We start from the raw sequence: 15,939 nt of genomic DNA, 5'->3' as shown, positions 1-15,939 counted from the left end.
CAACCTTGTCTCCTTTGTCCAGGCAATGCATCACTTGGTCATAGAAGGAGATGAGGTTGGTCTAGCAAGACCTTCCAGTAATAAAACCATGTTGGGTGGCATTCAGTAGGTTGCCTTCTGTTAGCCTGTTGCAGATGGATCCCTTGATAATCTTCTCCAAGATCTTTCCAGGGGTGGATGTGAGACTGATAGGTCTGTAATTCCCTGGATCTTCCTTCCTCCCTTTCTTGAAGATTGGGACCACATTGGCTCTTTTCCAGTTTTCCAGTACATTACCCAAGTGCCATGAGCTTTCAAATATCTTGGCCATAGGGCATGCTATGATGTCCGCCAGCTCTTTTAAGACTCTTGGGTGCAATCCATCTGGGCCTGCAGACTTATGGATGTCAAGTCTCTTGAGGTGTTCTTTCACATGATCTATGCCAATTGCGGGCCCATCTCCTGAGCTGTGGATGCTTTGCGCCCTGTCTGACAGCACGACCCTCTTGGGTGGGTGGAAAACTGATGCAAAGTAATCATTGAGGAGATTGGCCTTTTCTTGGGCATCAGACATCAGCTGCCCCATTTGATCTCGCAGGGGGCCAATGTTGCTTTTGTTCTTCCTCCAACTTCCAACATATCTGAAGAATGTCTTTTTGTTATCCTTGATTCCAGGGGCTAGCCTGAGTTCGGTTGCTGCCTTGGCTTTTCTGGACCGCTCCCTACAGGTACAGGCTAGTGTTGAGTAGTCCTCCTTGGTGATGATTCCAGTTTGCCATCTGGTGTAAGCTTCCCTTTTTTGTTTCAGGAGATCCAGAAGTTCCCTGTTGAGCCAAGGGGGCTTCCCTGCCCTCTGACTGCATTTCCTGTGGGGCGGGATGGACTTCCCTTGCACTTTGAGGATTGAGTTCTGCAAGGACCCATTTAATGATGAACCTGTGGATGCTCCTCTAGAGGTAGAGTTGGAAGAACCAGACTTGTAGCCCAGTAAATGTGTTTGCCATTGTTTCCAGATAAGTTTGAGTATAGATGGATAGAGATTTCCTGCTGTAGCCAGTGCATTCATAGTTAGGGGGAATCTAGGCTTCCCCCAAGTTGTGATCAGTTTTGATTAGGGGTTTGTGCAGCAATTTACCCTTCTTACTCCCCTCAGTGTCCTCCCCAGTACACTCAGCAAGAACTCCTCCAAAGGATCAATGGATCTGACCACTGATAAAAATAAAGTATGCTCGTCTGACATAGCAACATACAATGGCAAATTAACATACCTTCCGTCTTTGAGGCTAGTAAGGAAAAAAGAGGGGCATTTATATACATGCTCTGGGAGTAGAAGTGGGGAAGTGAGGTTTAATTAAAGCAGCTCTGAGAGCTGCTCTAATTAAAGTGCCCAGAGCATCACATGTATCAGCATCTCCACACTGAAAAATGGCAGTGGGGTCACTTTAACTACAAATGGCAGCAGAGGCATTGAACCCACTTTAATTAAATGCCCCTGCCTCCATTTTTTAGCATGAGGACACTGATACATGTGACGCTGGAGTCTGCTGGAGCACGGTGATTAACCAAGTCTGCTCTGACATGCTGTAATTACAGCGCATTGGAGAAGCCTCCCTGCACAAGTATAGGTGCCCATGGTGTCCCACAAAACACCACTATGAGGGGTCTCACTCTGGTGCTAGGGAACCTGGGATACGCCCCCCCTCCCCCAAAGCGTTAGCACTTTGCACAAGCCAATAAACATTATGTGGATATAATGCTTGACATACAACAGACAAAACAAGTGATTTAGTTAAGAATAATCTCTCAGCCCAACAAGATCTCTGGCCACATTCCTTTTTTGGAGATTAGAAGTCTTAGAACTGCAAACTAGAAATACAAAAAATCAAGAACAAATTACCTTCTTGACTTTGATCAGCAAATCTCTCTTTCCTTTTGATACGAGTAGTTCGGTCCTACTTAAAGCGTCTGAGCTTTAGTGGTTTTATTAGACTCTGACATTTTAACTTGGATTTAACCTTAAGAAACCAAAACTATTTTCCGGTGTGGCAGGAGCCTTCTTAGTATCAGTGGGTCAGGATGACACAGAGCTAGAGAACTTCCATTAGCAGACACTGAATAAACTGTGTACTTCATCTCAGGTATCAGGGTACTTATGCTTCCAGCTATATTACTCTTATGAAAGATCATTTCTTTCACTTATGGTAATTAAAACAAAATTTAGTCAGTATAATTAAAGAGATCTTGCAATAGGGAATAAGGTAACTAAGCAGGACAATTGTGAAACACCTAGATAAATGAAATAACTGCTAGTAAACCACTGAGGTATTTGTGTGCATTGTAAAAAAAAAATCAGAAATTAAAGAGAGGAATTGTCAAAACTGATCATAATAGGCTTTCTTTTTTATCCTTCCACTGTGCGATACCCTGTGATAACAACCTTATATTGTGGAAGGAACGGACAGCATGAATTGCAAAAACACTTTAAAAAACAAGGATTAGGAATTCCCCCATATACTTCCCACTAGCACCCCCCAAAAAAAAGAAAATCACAGAACTAACTTTTACTTTATCTCTGTAAATGTGTGCACTCTCATACACACACACACAAATAGTGTTACAATATTGGGTTGACAAATATAAATTATTTGGTCAAGACCAGGACATAGAGGGCCTAGATTTGTTTCCTGAAGTAGTGCTTATGCCAGAATTTGTTTCCTAAATTATTACGACTACAGTGTATCTTATGCATTGCAAAAATACCTAGAAGCCCCAATCATGGATCAGGACCTTGCTGTACCAAAGGCTATCTAAACATGGGATAAACAAAAATTCTTGTCCCAAAGAGTATGTAGTCAAAGTAAAATTTCTCACCATCAGTGGAATGGAGTCACTGGTGGGAAATTTTACAATAAAATCCTAATGTTAATAGCAATCTATTAACTAGTTCATTAAACAGCCATTAGGCTAATGGCTATTATTCCTAATTCAAGCAACTAGATTGTGTGGAGCAATCCAAAGTGAAGGATTCTTTCTTACTCTTCTTTCAGAGCTGTGTCACCTTGCAGTGCTTCCCTACCTGGGATTCCATTTTTCCTGCTGAACCAATGTAGCTTGCACCTTCAATATTCAGGTGAGCTTCTAGATCTTCTCTACTAGCTGTGGCTGGCTCACAAAAGAAGTGGCATATTAGCTGGGCAAATTCATTTGTGATGCTTAAAGCTTTTCATAAATTAAAAACTCTTCTATTTTAAGTAAAATTCTCTCTCCTACCAGTACTTCCCACTTTTGTACATGTTGCCAAGAAAATTTGGAATGCCTTAGACTTTTATACTTGGCTTTGACACAGAGTTCCTTTGTAGTCTGGAGCAAACTATCTGCCTCTGCTTTTCTTTACTTACAGTCCTCCATAACGAGTTGTGAGGCATTAATGTTTTGAAAGAGCTTAGAAAACATAACATGGTATATACACACCAAGTATTATTAATTATATCATTAAAAAGGTTGTTGTGCCATTAGTTAGTCTTGTTGCTGGTATTTTCACCATGCAAGAGAACATGATCACTAACAGGGAATAATCATAAGACCATTCATTCCTTTCAGCTTCCTTATTAACCACATCGTTCTGTAGCAAGGCACAAAGAGGGTCTTTGTGTAGATGCTTTAGTGCATTTCGTTATTGTCCGTTTCAGGCTAATACAATGGATTCAGGTCAGATCTTCATCACAGAGCAACCAGAACTGGGAGAGCCAAAGACCATTTCTGCAACCTATTTACAGCATAAACAATGAGTTGGAATTTGGAATAAAAGGCTTTTCTGTCATGCTGATAACCATTTGAGATTACTTAGAAACCCTGAACTGAAGTGTGCAAGGTTAAAAATCACTAGAGCTGAACTAATACCCAAAATAAGATCTCCCAGTTGAACCTTTGAAATGCTGTTCCTTTAAATCACCCCAAACATCAGGATTCAGCTTTTTAAAATTAAATAGATCTTTTAAAAAAAGATTAGACCAATGTATATTTTAGTCCCTTATACTGCAACTAAATCTGCATGGACAGTGAAGGTCTGCCTCCTTAAATCCAGTTGTAAGATTATGTCTTAAGAGCAGACTTGGACACACTGCATTAAAGTGTTAACTTTGTTTTTTATCTCCATTTTGTCTAGCCCATTTTTCACCTATTTTCAGTTTAAAGACTCCTACTTTCAACAGTGTTGCCCTTATTTTTTGCAAACTAAGATATCACAAAAGTTAGCTTGGATCAACATGGCCACACTCTATTCACATGTTGAGACATTTTAATACATTATTGTGACATTGCAAGGTTTCATCATACTACAACATCAGTAGTGATGAAACAAGTTTGTCTTGCAAAATAAACAGCTAAACATGGTATCTCTACTATTAGCTTGATAGCTTGTGGTACAAAGTGCCTTGTCTTCTCATCAAAATGTTATTTGAAAGAGTTTTCAGTATGTAAATTTGCTTATAAGATGTTTAAAAGGGAAATTGTTAGAAATTGTAGTTTATAGATTCATAGATGCTAGGGTCAGAAGGGACCTCAACAGATCATGGAGTCTGACCCCCTGACTGGGCAGGAAAGAGTGCTGGGCTCAGATGACCCCAGCCAGATGCCTATCCAGCCTTCTCTTAAAGACCCCCAAGGCAAGGGAGAGAACCATCTCCCTTGGAACCCCATTCCAAATTCTCACCACCCTTACCGTGAAGAAATTCTTCCTGTCTAGCCTAAACCTGCTCTTTGTCAGTTTGTGACTGTTGCTCTTTGTTACCCCAAGAGGTGCCCTGGTGAACAGAGCATCTCAGATCCCTTGCTGTGCCCCCCTAATGAATTTGTAGGCAGCCACAGGATCTCCTCTCAACCTTCTCTTGCAGAAGCTGAAGAGGTCCAGGTCCCTTAGTCTCTCTTCATAGGGCTTGGCCTGTAAGCCATTAACCATAAAAGTGGCCCTCCTCTGGACCCTCTCAAGGTTATCCACATCCTTCTTAAAGTGCTGTGCCAAAAACTGGATGTAGTTCTCCAACTGCGGTCTGACCAATGCTTGCATAGAGGGGACGTATCACCTCCTTGGTTCTATTCATCGTGCACCTGCTGGTACATGATAAAGTGCGGTTAGCTTTACTGATGATTTTGTCATACTGATGACTCATGTTCATCTTGCAGTCCACTATGACTCCGAGATCCCTTTCCGCTTCTGTGCTGCTGAGAGGATCATTCCCCAGCCAGTAGGTGTGCTGGATATTTTACTCCCTAGGTGCAGCACCCTGCATTTGTCCTTGTTGTACTACATCCTACTATGTTCTGCCCATTTTTCCAACCTCTTCAGGTCTTCCTGCAATCATTCCCTACCCTCCAGTGTGTTCACTTCACCCCATAATTTAGTATCATCCGCAAACGTGGACAGAGTACACTTCACGCCCACATTCAATCACTGATGAAGACATTGAAGAGTACAGGTCCAAGAACCGAACCCTGCAGGACCCCACTACCCACATCCTTCCAGGTCAATACTGACCCGTGCAGTACCACTCTCTGGGTGCAACCCCCAAGCCAATTTGCCATCCACCTGACTGTGTAATCATTTAAGTCATAGCCTCTTAATTTACTTATGAGAATGGGATGAGATACCGTATCAAAGGCCTTCCTAAAATCCAAGTAAACAACATCCACCTCTACTCCTGCGTCAAAGCATTTTGTGACCTGGTTATAAAAAGAAACCAGATTAGGCATCATCTACCTGCTACAAATCAATGCTGGTTGCCCTGCCACATTATTTTTCCTGCTGGACTCACACACATGTGATTTTTAATAATCTTTTCAAAGACTTTTCCAAGGGTAGAGGTGAGACTGACTGGCCTATAATTACTCGGATCCTCCTTCCTCCCCTTCTTGAATATAGGGACCACATTGGCCCTTTTCCAGTTCTCTGGGACCTGACCTGAGTGCCACAAGTGCTCAAACAGCCATGCCAGTGGTTCTGCTATGACACTGGCCAATTCCTTCAGTACTCTCGGATGCAGCTCATCCAGGCCTACTGACTTGAACACATCCAGTCCATCCATGTGACTCTGCACCAAGTCAATGTCAACAGTTGGTAGGCTGGTGCCCTCTGAAGCTCATCTAAGAACCCATTAGGAGACTTATCTTGACCCCTGTTCAGGAACACAGAGCCAATTAACACATTGAAGTGTTCAGCCTTGTCCCCCGTCTGTCACTAATTGCTCCTGCTTGTTCCGTAGGGGTCCTATGCTGCCCTGTGCCTTTTACTCCCTACACACCTGAAAAAAGACTTTTTGTTGTCTTGAATTTGTGTTGCCAGCCTCAGCTCCATAATTGCTTTGGCCTTTCTAACTGCCTCCCAGAAAGTGTGGGCCAAGTAGGTGTATTCCTCCTTGGTAGGTTCTCTCCACTTCTACTGCCTGTCTCTTTTTTTGCCCTTTTTTGCCAAGGAAGTTTTTTGGCTTCTCCTCCCTTTCCCTTGCAATGGTATCATCTCCCTCTGCACCTGAAGGATTTCCTCCTCTAGGAATGACCACCCTTCCTGGACTCCCATCTCACCAATACTCCTATCCTGCAGTGCATCGTTGACTAAACTCCTGAGCACACTGAAGTTAGCCTTTCTAAAGTCAAGCACTTCCACCCTACTGGTTATCTTATCCACCCACGCCATATGGTGAATTTGATTGATTGATGGTCACTGTCCCCAAGGTAGAGAATTATCTTTTGTGCTTGTTTGGTCTATTCATGAGTATAAATAAATACATGCAGAAAAAAAAAATCGTAATTTGATGTTTGTATTTCAGCAACACACTCAAGTTGTCTTTAGAACCTGACTCCTGTTTTCTTAGGTGCTATATCCATACATCAAGATACAAACATGCTCTCAGAAGGGCCAAGGCTCAGAAAAAAATTCTAACAAAATTCTATATCCTAGTTACAGAAGGGTGAAGTGCACAGGTGCAGTGAGGAAAGCAAAGTACACGAAAGTACCATGAGGACCCACATACCAGTTTGTTTCTGCACATTTTGAAACAGTTTTAGGGATTTTAACTGTTAAAAATATAACCAGTTTCATAGCTGCTCTCTTCTTAACAAATACAGTAAAAACATAAATTATGGCCAGTTAAGAAGAAAGGCGTCTTACATCACAAAGCTTGTCTAAATCTCCCCAATCATGGAGTTGGTTGAAATGAAGATACCATCCACAAAAACCCTTGCCTCAGGGAGGTTAAAGAATTATATTGGCTGGCTCAAAATGTAGAGGTACAAAGTGATTTACTTTATGTAGTTTGCAAATGAAAAAGTGACCTTAGAACTTTGCACTTATTTTCAACCTGGATCTAGAGATGTGACAGTCTTTTTTTCAACAGGCATAAATGAGTTAGAAAAACTATTGGGATACCTCAAGTAACTTGAAAGAAATGGAGTATTTTCTGAGACAAAACAGAAACCAAATTCTGTAAATGCTTGAGAGTTTATCTGAATGTGTTTTGTGGTCAAGCTAGCAACTGGCCTGACAAGCCTCCAGGATCAAGTGTCCATGAATTTTTTTTTTATAGCTAACTGCAAGGCCTGCCTTTGTGGGACCCATGCATCAGCTTGAGTCTTTTATTCAATACAGACAGAATTAAGAAGCAGAAGCAATTGCTTAATCCATTTTGAGTGTTTTGTTGTATCATGGTCTGAAAGTGCAGATGTTAATCCTGATTGAAGAAGCCAAAGAAACTGGGCAGCTGCACCCTGCTCTGTGCTAGACAGCAACTGGCAGAGCTGCTAGCTCCAGTCTTCTTCCCCAGTTCATCATAGTATTAACCTCTGCTGCATACAAATATAAAGAAAGACTGGTGAGATGAACTCTATGATGCAAGAGAGGTATGCATCCAATTATGAGCATTTCAAATCTTGCCTTGATCCCACACAGCAAAATATCTTTAGGCCTATTTTTTGTAACTGTAGGTAGATACTAGTGTCCATGCGAAAGTGATTTCACCATAAACTAATTTTAAAGTATTATAACTTTTATCAGTGTAAACAGCCTCCCTCCACCATCTGGACACTCTTATTCCAGGACAACAAGGTCTTTTGGTATTCAGCTTATATCACGTATGTCAAAGCAACAGAAATATACCAGCTATAATTGGTTACAATTTTCCAAGTACACAAGGCTAAGCACAGAATTTTGTTTCCCATGTATTTCTGTCTGTTACCTGAAGCTATTAGCTGTGAGAAAGAGATAAAATTTACATATGAAGCTTGGAAGCAATTTGTATGGGAACATTCTGTTTGATCTTGTTCTGTAAATTTGGTTTGTTCTCAAAATACTACTTTAGCTAACTTCAGTTTGTTGTCATGCAAATCTTTCTTCAGGCAAACTTCAGAGCAAAATAATTGTAAGTTATGCAAGTTATGTTGCCTGTGTCTTATTTGTGTAGGTATGTTGTAAGAATCCTGCATACAAGAAGAAAAGCTTGAGTCAACAATGTGCGTATGATGTGCGTATTATGTATGTACATGGCCCTTAGCCATGTATGGTTTAACCATCAGTTATTCCCCCCCCCAAAAAAGGCTGTGTTTTTTGTCTTTAGGAAAGTGAGCTGATTCAGCAGTGTTTAATCAACCAGAACTGACCTTGCTTCCCTGCCATCACTGCTTGTTTTCAATAAATGTTTAACTTACTGATTTCTGAAGAGAATTCCTCAGAACACAGTGCCTAGTTGTGATCCCACTTACACTGGTTTTCTAGTTGTCACTCAGTTACATTTCAATAGAGTTGCAATGCATGCCTGATTTAGAACATTAAAAAGCTTTTCCTATTTTTTGAAAATGTCGTGGCACGTTCATTTGCACTACGTCATTTCCTTCATGATTCTGCTATAGCCATGGGCTCCAAACTGGGATATGAATGGATATTGTCTACAACACACCATAACCAGGCACAGACATTACACTGTTTGGAAACCAGTCTATATTCGTAATAGAAGTTCAGCACCCAAAACCAGTCTATACCCATAACAGAAGTTCCATACATGTAGACTTGTTTAAAAATGGCAGAACCCAGTCTAAGATTTCCTCTTCCCCCCCCCCCACCCCCCATGTACACACCAAAGGGCAAATGTGTGTTCTGTTTGCTATCAGTCTAAACTGTGCCTCTTACAGAAAACCACGTAACTTAATTTGATTCCACCTTAGGCTTTTTGAATGTCTGTACCTAGCCCATGTTAATTCCATGATATAGTACTTATTATCTTGATTTAATATGCCCAGGTTTGAGGACATAATCAGTAATAATCTAAGGGTAGGGCCACATAGCAGTCACTGAGGTGACAATAGAATAGAAAACCCAAGCTAGTTTTACAATCGCTAGCTCAAGTACTGGGAGCAGTTCAGCTGCAGCAGAGCAGAAAGTTTACTGCTGGTTGCAAAACTTGCCCAAGAAGTTGGGAAATACCAGGACAGAGAGCCTAGGGTGAGTTCTATACTACTCTGGCTAGACTGTTATCAGCCCCAAATTAGTTACTGGTACTTTAAAGACATCTTGGGTTTGTATATGCTTCTGTACACTATAGTAGATGATATTAAGACCAATATGTGATTTAGGTCCTATTGGTCCTCCTATCCATCTCTTAAAGAAACAACCATAGGCTGCTGCTTTTGATGACAAAAATACGTTGTTTATGTGTCTGAAATTATCTTTCAGGGTGATTCAAATCAAATAATTTGCTGCTGGTATCAGTCAGTTGCTGCTGAGGATTGATTGTTTCATCATTGCAGCATTTCTCAAACATATCTCTCTCTCACACATTTGATTAATCTGGTATATACAAGAGCAAAGATAAGACTGGGAAGAAAGTAACTGTACTTTCCCAAATACTACCCTCTTGACGAAAAATTAGAAATTACTCACAATATATTTTCATAATATGAGCATCACTTTTCTTTCTTAGACACTTCAACCAGCAGAAAAACTAATTTATGTTATCATCAGTAGAGTTCACGTTATCTCCTTGAAATGATAAGTCATGTTAGGCAAGAGTAGTTAACACCCTTCTCAGAGCTATTCATTTAAGAAGTTTTCTTTGCAACTATAAAGCCTAGAAAAGTCATGTGTGTGTGTGTACATACACATACATATATACATACATACACACACACACGCATATATACATATATATATAGTTGGAGCACTGTAGCTAGATAGATACACACACACACACACGCATATATATATACATGCATATACATACATACATATATTAGTTGTGAGCACAAAATGTAGCCACCGGTGAAAAGTAGTAATTTGCTGAGCTACCATCAACCTTATGCCCCAAAAGTCTTGCAACTCTGTAGAGACTTTTGTTTTTAAGAGACTCTGCTTTTCATAGTGCTGGTCATTGAAGGGATTTGTTTCGAGATTATGATTCAGGTTAAGGATTTTGCCATCACCTCTGACCACACCTTTTCCATGGTAAACAACATATTGGAAGTGGTTCAAAAAATTCCTTTTCTAATTACCCAACTTGTATAGTTTGAACCCTTGTTTAGCTAGGACAAACCTGTTGTGGCAATACTTGCTCTTGTGAACATCAGACTTGTTTTTTGTCATTCCATTTCCTTCAAGGAAGGTGTCAATAGAGCATCACCATCATCTGCCCCATTTACAATGCAGCAGTATATTTTCACTTGCAGACTTTAATTAATGGAATCATCTCATACCAATCCTTTATTTTTTACCTTGGCTTTCTTTTCTATACCATATTGATTGACAACACTGATAGTCCTGGGCTGTACTCAAAATGTTTCCCTTGAGCTTTGAGCTGATGGGTACCTATCTTCAATTTTAAGCTGCCTGAAGTGTGCTTAAAACTAGTTTTAGGTGTTACTGTGTGGCCAATCCAGGTATTGAGTGCCAGGAGCCACCTAAAATTAATGTGTAACAAGGCTCTAAGACATACCTTCAGTTTCATCACTGAGTTAAAGTCCAGTTTCAAATAGGCTCAAGTAACCTTCATTTATATATGTCATTGAACTCCCACACAAGTCTTTCTTAACATGTACTATAAATTCCTAAAGGATCCTTAAACTTAAATAATCATTAAATAATCTTAAATAATCACTATACTTTCATCGTAATTTTGTAGAGGTGGTGCTCATCTTTGAGTTTGGTAATTTGCTTAGAAACTGCTAAATAATTAATTGTCCCATTAATGGAAATGGCTTATCCAGCGGCGAGCAATTATTTGGGGCACGGGGCTGCTTACTGAGTTTTGGCAAGCCATCCAAGGCCGTATGACAGGCAGCCCAGGGCAGATAAATATTAATTTTCTAAATTTTGGGGGGTCCTGTGGGCCGGATAAAATATCCTGGCGGGCTGCATCCAGCCCCCGAGCCGCATTTTGCCCACCCCTGGCTTATACTCATATGACTTCTTATGTTAGTAGCCACTTGTACCCACTCACTAACTGCACATAAATCATCTCATTATCCAATTAAAAAGGGCATCAAGAAATTATGATGTGAAAGTCTATATTATTATATGCAATGTTTGTAACTATACGTCTCAAAAAAGACCTACTGTTTCAAGGATTGAAGGAACAACCAAAGTTTATGTCTTCGAGCAGACATGTGAACTAGTTGTAACCAACACCTTCTATTAAGAAGGTTTGCCAAACATCAGTATTTTTCTTCAAGGCTTTAGCACATTAATATTTTCAATAAGAAGTTTTTAACATCTTCTGACTAGCTTTAAATTCAAGGCTGTCTCTTGCAAAAAGGGGGCAGGTAAAAGAAGAACTGATTTGTACCATAGACTATGCTTATTTATCCCTACATTCCTTTCTGCTTCTACATGGGAGAGCATCCTTATATTCTCTCCCCACCCCAAGGCAGGACTCTTTCTGGAAAAAACTATTCTTTCCAAATTTTTTATTGTGGTTATTTCCTTTAATACCCGAGGCTTATCTGTTGGTAATAGAAAGCAGACATGTCCTGACATTTCTTCAATTAGCTTGCACATCTCATAAAAAAACACCAAGACACAATCATTCATTATTATAATCTTTGGGGACAATGGGTATAAAATAATTACAGGTCTCTCTTCAGCAAAGGTGCACACAAATGAACAATGGCTTAAGACTTTTTGGTTTAATTAATGGTACAATTAATAAACATCTTTGCCTTCATTTTATTACTGCATGTTGTTATTTTTTATGCATTCAGATACAGCTGCCTTGATTCTGTTCCAAGACTGTTGAGGCTTTTGGCTTTTAGGCTATGCTGTAATCTCTTCAGGAAGGCTTTCAGTATGAAGGCTCATGGCATGCCTAAGAGGCAGCGAAGGGGCTACAAGTGAATGAATGAAACAGGAGGGCAGAGAGCAAAGGCTAATCATTCAGAAAATGTTGCTAACACAAAATGTTAGTGGACTGTATAGCTTCCTAAATTTGTCATAAAGCCAGCTATAAAGGAGAAAAACAGTGGTTTCTCTCCAGGTCAGCATAGATTTCATAGACATTAGGGGCTAGAAGGGGCCTCATGAGATCATTGAGTCCAGCCCCCTCGCCATAGGCAGGAAGACAGCTGGGATCAAGTGACCCCAGCAAAAAATACATCCACATGTTTTTTGAAAGAGTCCAGAGCAGGTGCTTGCACCAACTCTGGGGGGAGTTTGTTCCAGGTCCTGGACACTCGCACTGTAAAGAACTTTTTTCTTATGTCTAGTCTAAATCGGCCTTCCTGGAGTTTATGTCCATTAGACCTTGTTATTCCTTGGGGAGCTCTGGTGAACAGCTGTTCTCCCAGGTCCTGATGCACCCCTCTTATATAATTTTGACTGCCACCAGGTCCCCCCTGAGCCTTCTCTTTTCCAGACTGAAGATTCCCAAGTCCCTCAGCCTCTCCTCATATGCCCTTACTTCCAGGCCTTAGTGGCTCTCCTCTGGACTCTGTCAAGCTTCTCCAAATCCCTCCTGAAGTGAGAGGCCCAATACTGGATGCAGTACTCCAGCTGTGGTCTCACCAGGGCTGAGTAAAGCGGGCAGATGACTTCCCTGGTTTTGCTTGAGATGCATCGATGGATGCACGCTGGAGTTTGGTTTGCTTTGCTAGCCACAGCATCACATTTGTTGCTTATATTCATCTTGTGATCAATCAAGACCCCCAAGCCCCTTTCAGTCATGGTGCTAGCAAGTGTAGCACTGTCAAGCCTGTAAGTATGCTGAAGGTTCTTCCTACCGAGGTGCAGCACCTTACACTTCTCTACATTGAAGTACATCAGGTTATGGTCGGCCCATCTTGAGAGTGTGTCCAAATCGGCCTGTATCCCCAGCCTGTCCTACAGTGTGACCACCCTCCCCCATAATTTGGTATCATCCACAAACTTGGCCAGTTCGTATCTGACTCCCAAATCCAGGTCGTTAATGAAGATGATAGAGTACTGCCCAAGTACCGATCCCTGAGGGACTCCACTGGTCACCCTGAGCCAAGTTGATTTGTTCCCATCAACTAGTACTCTTTGAGTCCGAACCCATAGCCAGTTGCCTAGTCATCGGACCATAGGATGATCAAGGCCACAGTCCCCCAGCTTAACCATGAGGACATCATGGGGAACTAGGTCAAAAGCTTTCTTGAAATCCAGATATATGATGTCCACTTCATCTCCCTTGTCCAGGGCATGTGTTACCTGGTCTTAGAAGGAGATAAGGTTGGTCAGGCAAGACCTGCCAGTCAAAAAGCCATGCTGACCGGCATTCAGATGCTTGCCTTCCATTAGACTGGTGTTGATGGATCCCTTGACATTTTTCCAGGATTTTTCCAGGGATGAACATCAGACTGATTGGTCTATAATTCCCCAGGTCATCCTTTCTCCCTTTCTTGAAGATAGGGACCACACTGGCTCTTTTCTAGTCTCCCAGGACCTTTCCCAAGTACCACGAATTTTCAAATATCTCTGTCAAGGGGGATGCGATGATGTCTGCCAGCTCCTTCAAGACTCCATTCAGGCCCACGGACTTGTGAATGTCCAGTTTCTCAAGGTCTTCCCTCACCTGATCCACATCAATTTTGGGCCTGTCACCTGCTCCCAGAATGGTTTGTGTTCTTTTTGACAGTGTGATCCTCCTAGAAGGGTGAAAAACTGATGCAAAAAAGTCATTTTGGAGATTGACCCTTTCTTGGGTGTCAGATGTCAGTTGCCCCGTTGGATCTCGCAGAGGCCCAGTGCTCTCTTTGTTCTTTTTTTGACTTCCCACGTATCTGAAGAAAGATTTTTTGTTGCCCTTGATTCCTGTAGCTAGCGTGAGTTCAGTTTGTGTCTTGGCTTTTCTTGACTGCTTTCTACAGGTGTGGGCGAGTGCTGAGTAGTCATCTTTGGTGATGCTTCCTGTTTTCCAGCTGGTGTAGGCTTCTCTTTTGTGTTTAATGAGGTCCAACAGTTCCTTGTTCAGCCAAGGGGGCTTCCTTGCCCATTGACTGCATTTCTTGTGAGATGGGATGGCTTTCCCCTGCGCTTCTAGGATTATGTTTTTGAGAGATGACCATTCCTCTTATACTCCCTTTTCTAGTGGGGTATGGCCTCTAATTGCCTGATTGACCAATTCTCTGAGTTTGCAGAAGTCAGCCTTTCCTAAGTCAAGGACTTCTATTTTACTGAAGGGTTTGCCTGCTCTTTGGTGAACTAAGGTGAGCAATTCATGGTCGCTGTCACCAAGCTTCCCCTTGATCCTCACATCGCTCACCAGGTGCTCCCCTTTGGCCAGGACCAGACCAAGCAATGCCTCTCCTCTACTTGGCCCATAGACCTCCTGCATTAGGTAGAGGTCATCAATGCAAGTGAGAAAGCTATGTGACCTGTCAGATTTGGCTATGCGCTCATCCCAAGAGATGTCAGGGAAGTTGAAGTCCCCCATGACTATCATGCATCAGGAGCGCACACCCTCGACCAGTTCCCTACTGAATTCCTGATCTAGTTCTTCTTGGTGGGGAGATCTATAGTAGACTCTTACAAGCATGTTACCCTCCCCATGTTCTCCTTGTATTTTGACCCAGAGGGTCTCAAGATGTCCTTCCTGGTTAGAAAACTCAATCTGCAAGGAGGTGAACTGATCCTTGTTCATATACAACTGATCCTTGTTCAGAGTGAACCTGAGCATACATCAGATTAGAGGTGATCCATGCAGGAAAAGAAACCACATTAAATAGAGCCGGACCACCATTTTTTGGGGCCCCCTACAAGAAATGCTTTTGGGGACCCCTGCCCCGAAGAAGGCAGTGGTGGTAGTGGCAGCAGGGTGGGGTGGGTGGCGAGGGGCTGGATGCAAGGGCATGGGTGGAAGAAGAAAACAAAATCTGGGGGAGGGCTGAGCGTGTGCATGTGCATGCATGCACACATGCCCCCCCATGGGAAAGTCTGAGGAGTGAGAGAAAATGGCCAAGGGGGCAGCAGCATTGCCCAGCACCATGCCTCCCTGGCCACCTCCCAGCCCCGGCCTCGGCCCTGGCTACCTCCCAGCCCTGGTCATGCCAGCCCCAGATGCTGCACTGGCCACGGTTGCCTCCCAGCTCTGGCAGCACTGGCCCTAGCCCTGGCTGCCTCTTGGCCTTGGCAGCCTCCTGTCTGCACCAGCCCTGGCTGCCACAATGGCCCTGGCTGCCTTCTGGCTGCACTGCCCTGGCCTCGCCAACCTCGGCCACCTCCCTGCCCCAGCACCTGGACCAGCTGCACTGGCCCTGGCCCTGGCTGCCTCCCCACCCTGGCCCCAACCGCACCCCAGAGCTGGGTCCTGGAGCAAGGCCAGCCTTGGCTGCACCATCGGGCTGGAGGGGATGGAGCCCCCGGGACTTCCGTGCCTGACCTGCCCCACCCTGTGTCATCCCCAGGAAGAGTGCAGTGGTTCCTCCAGAGGTGTAGCACTGGGCAGCCAAGGAGGGGGCAGGGCACGTAACCCC

Source organism: Alligator mississippiensis, chromosome 3 (genome assembly GCF_030867095.1).
Source record: "Alligator mississippiensis isolate rAllMis1 chromosome 3, rAllMis1, whole genome shotgun sequence".
Lineage (NCBI taxonomy): Eukaryota > Metazoa > Chordata > Crocodylia > Alligatoridae > Alligator > Alligator mississippiensis.
This window is presented reverse-complemented; position numbering follows the sequence as displayed.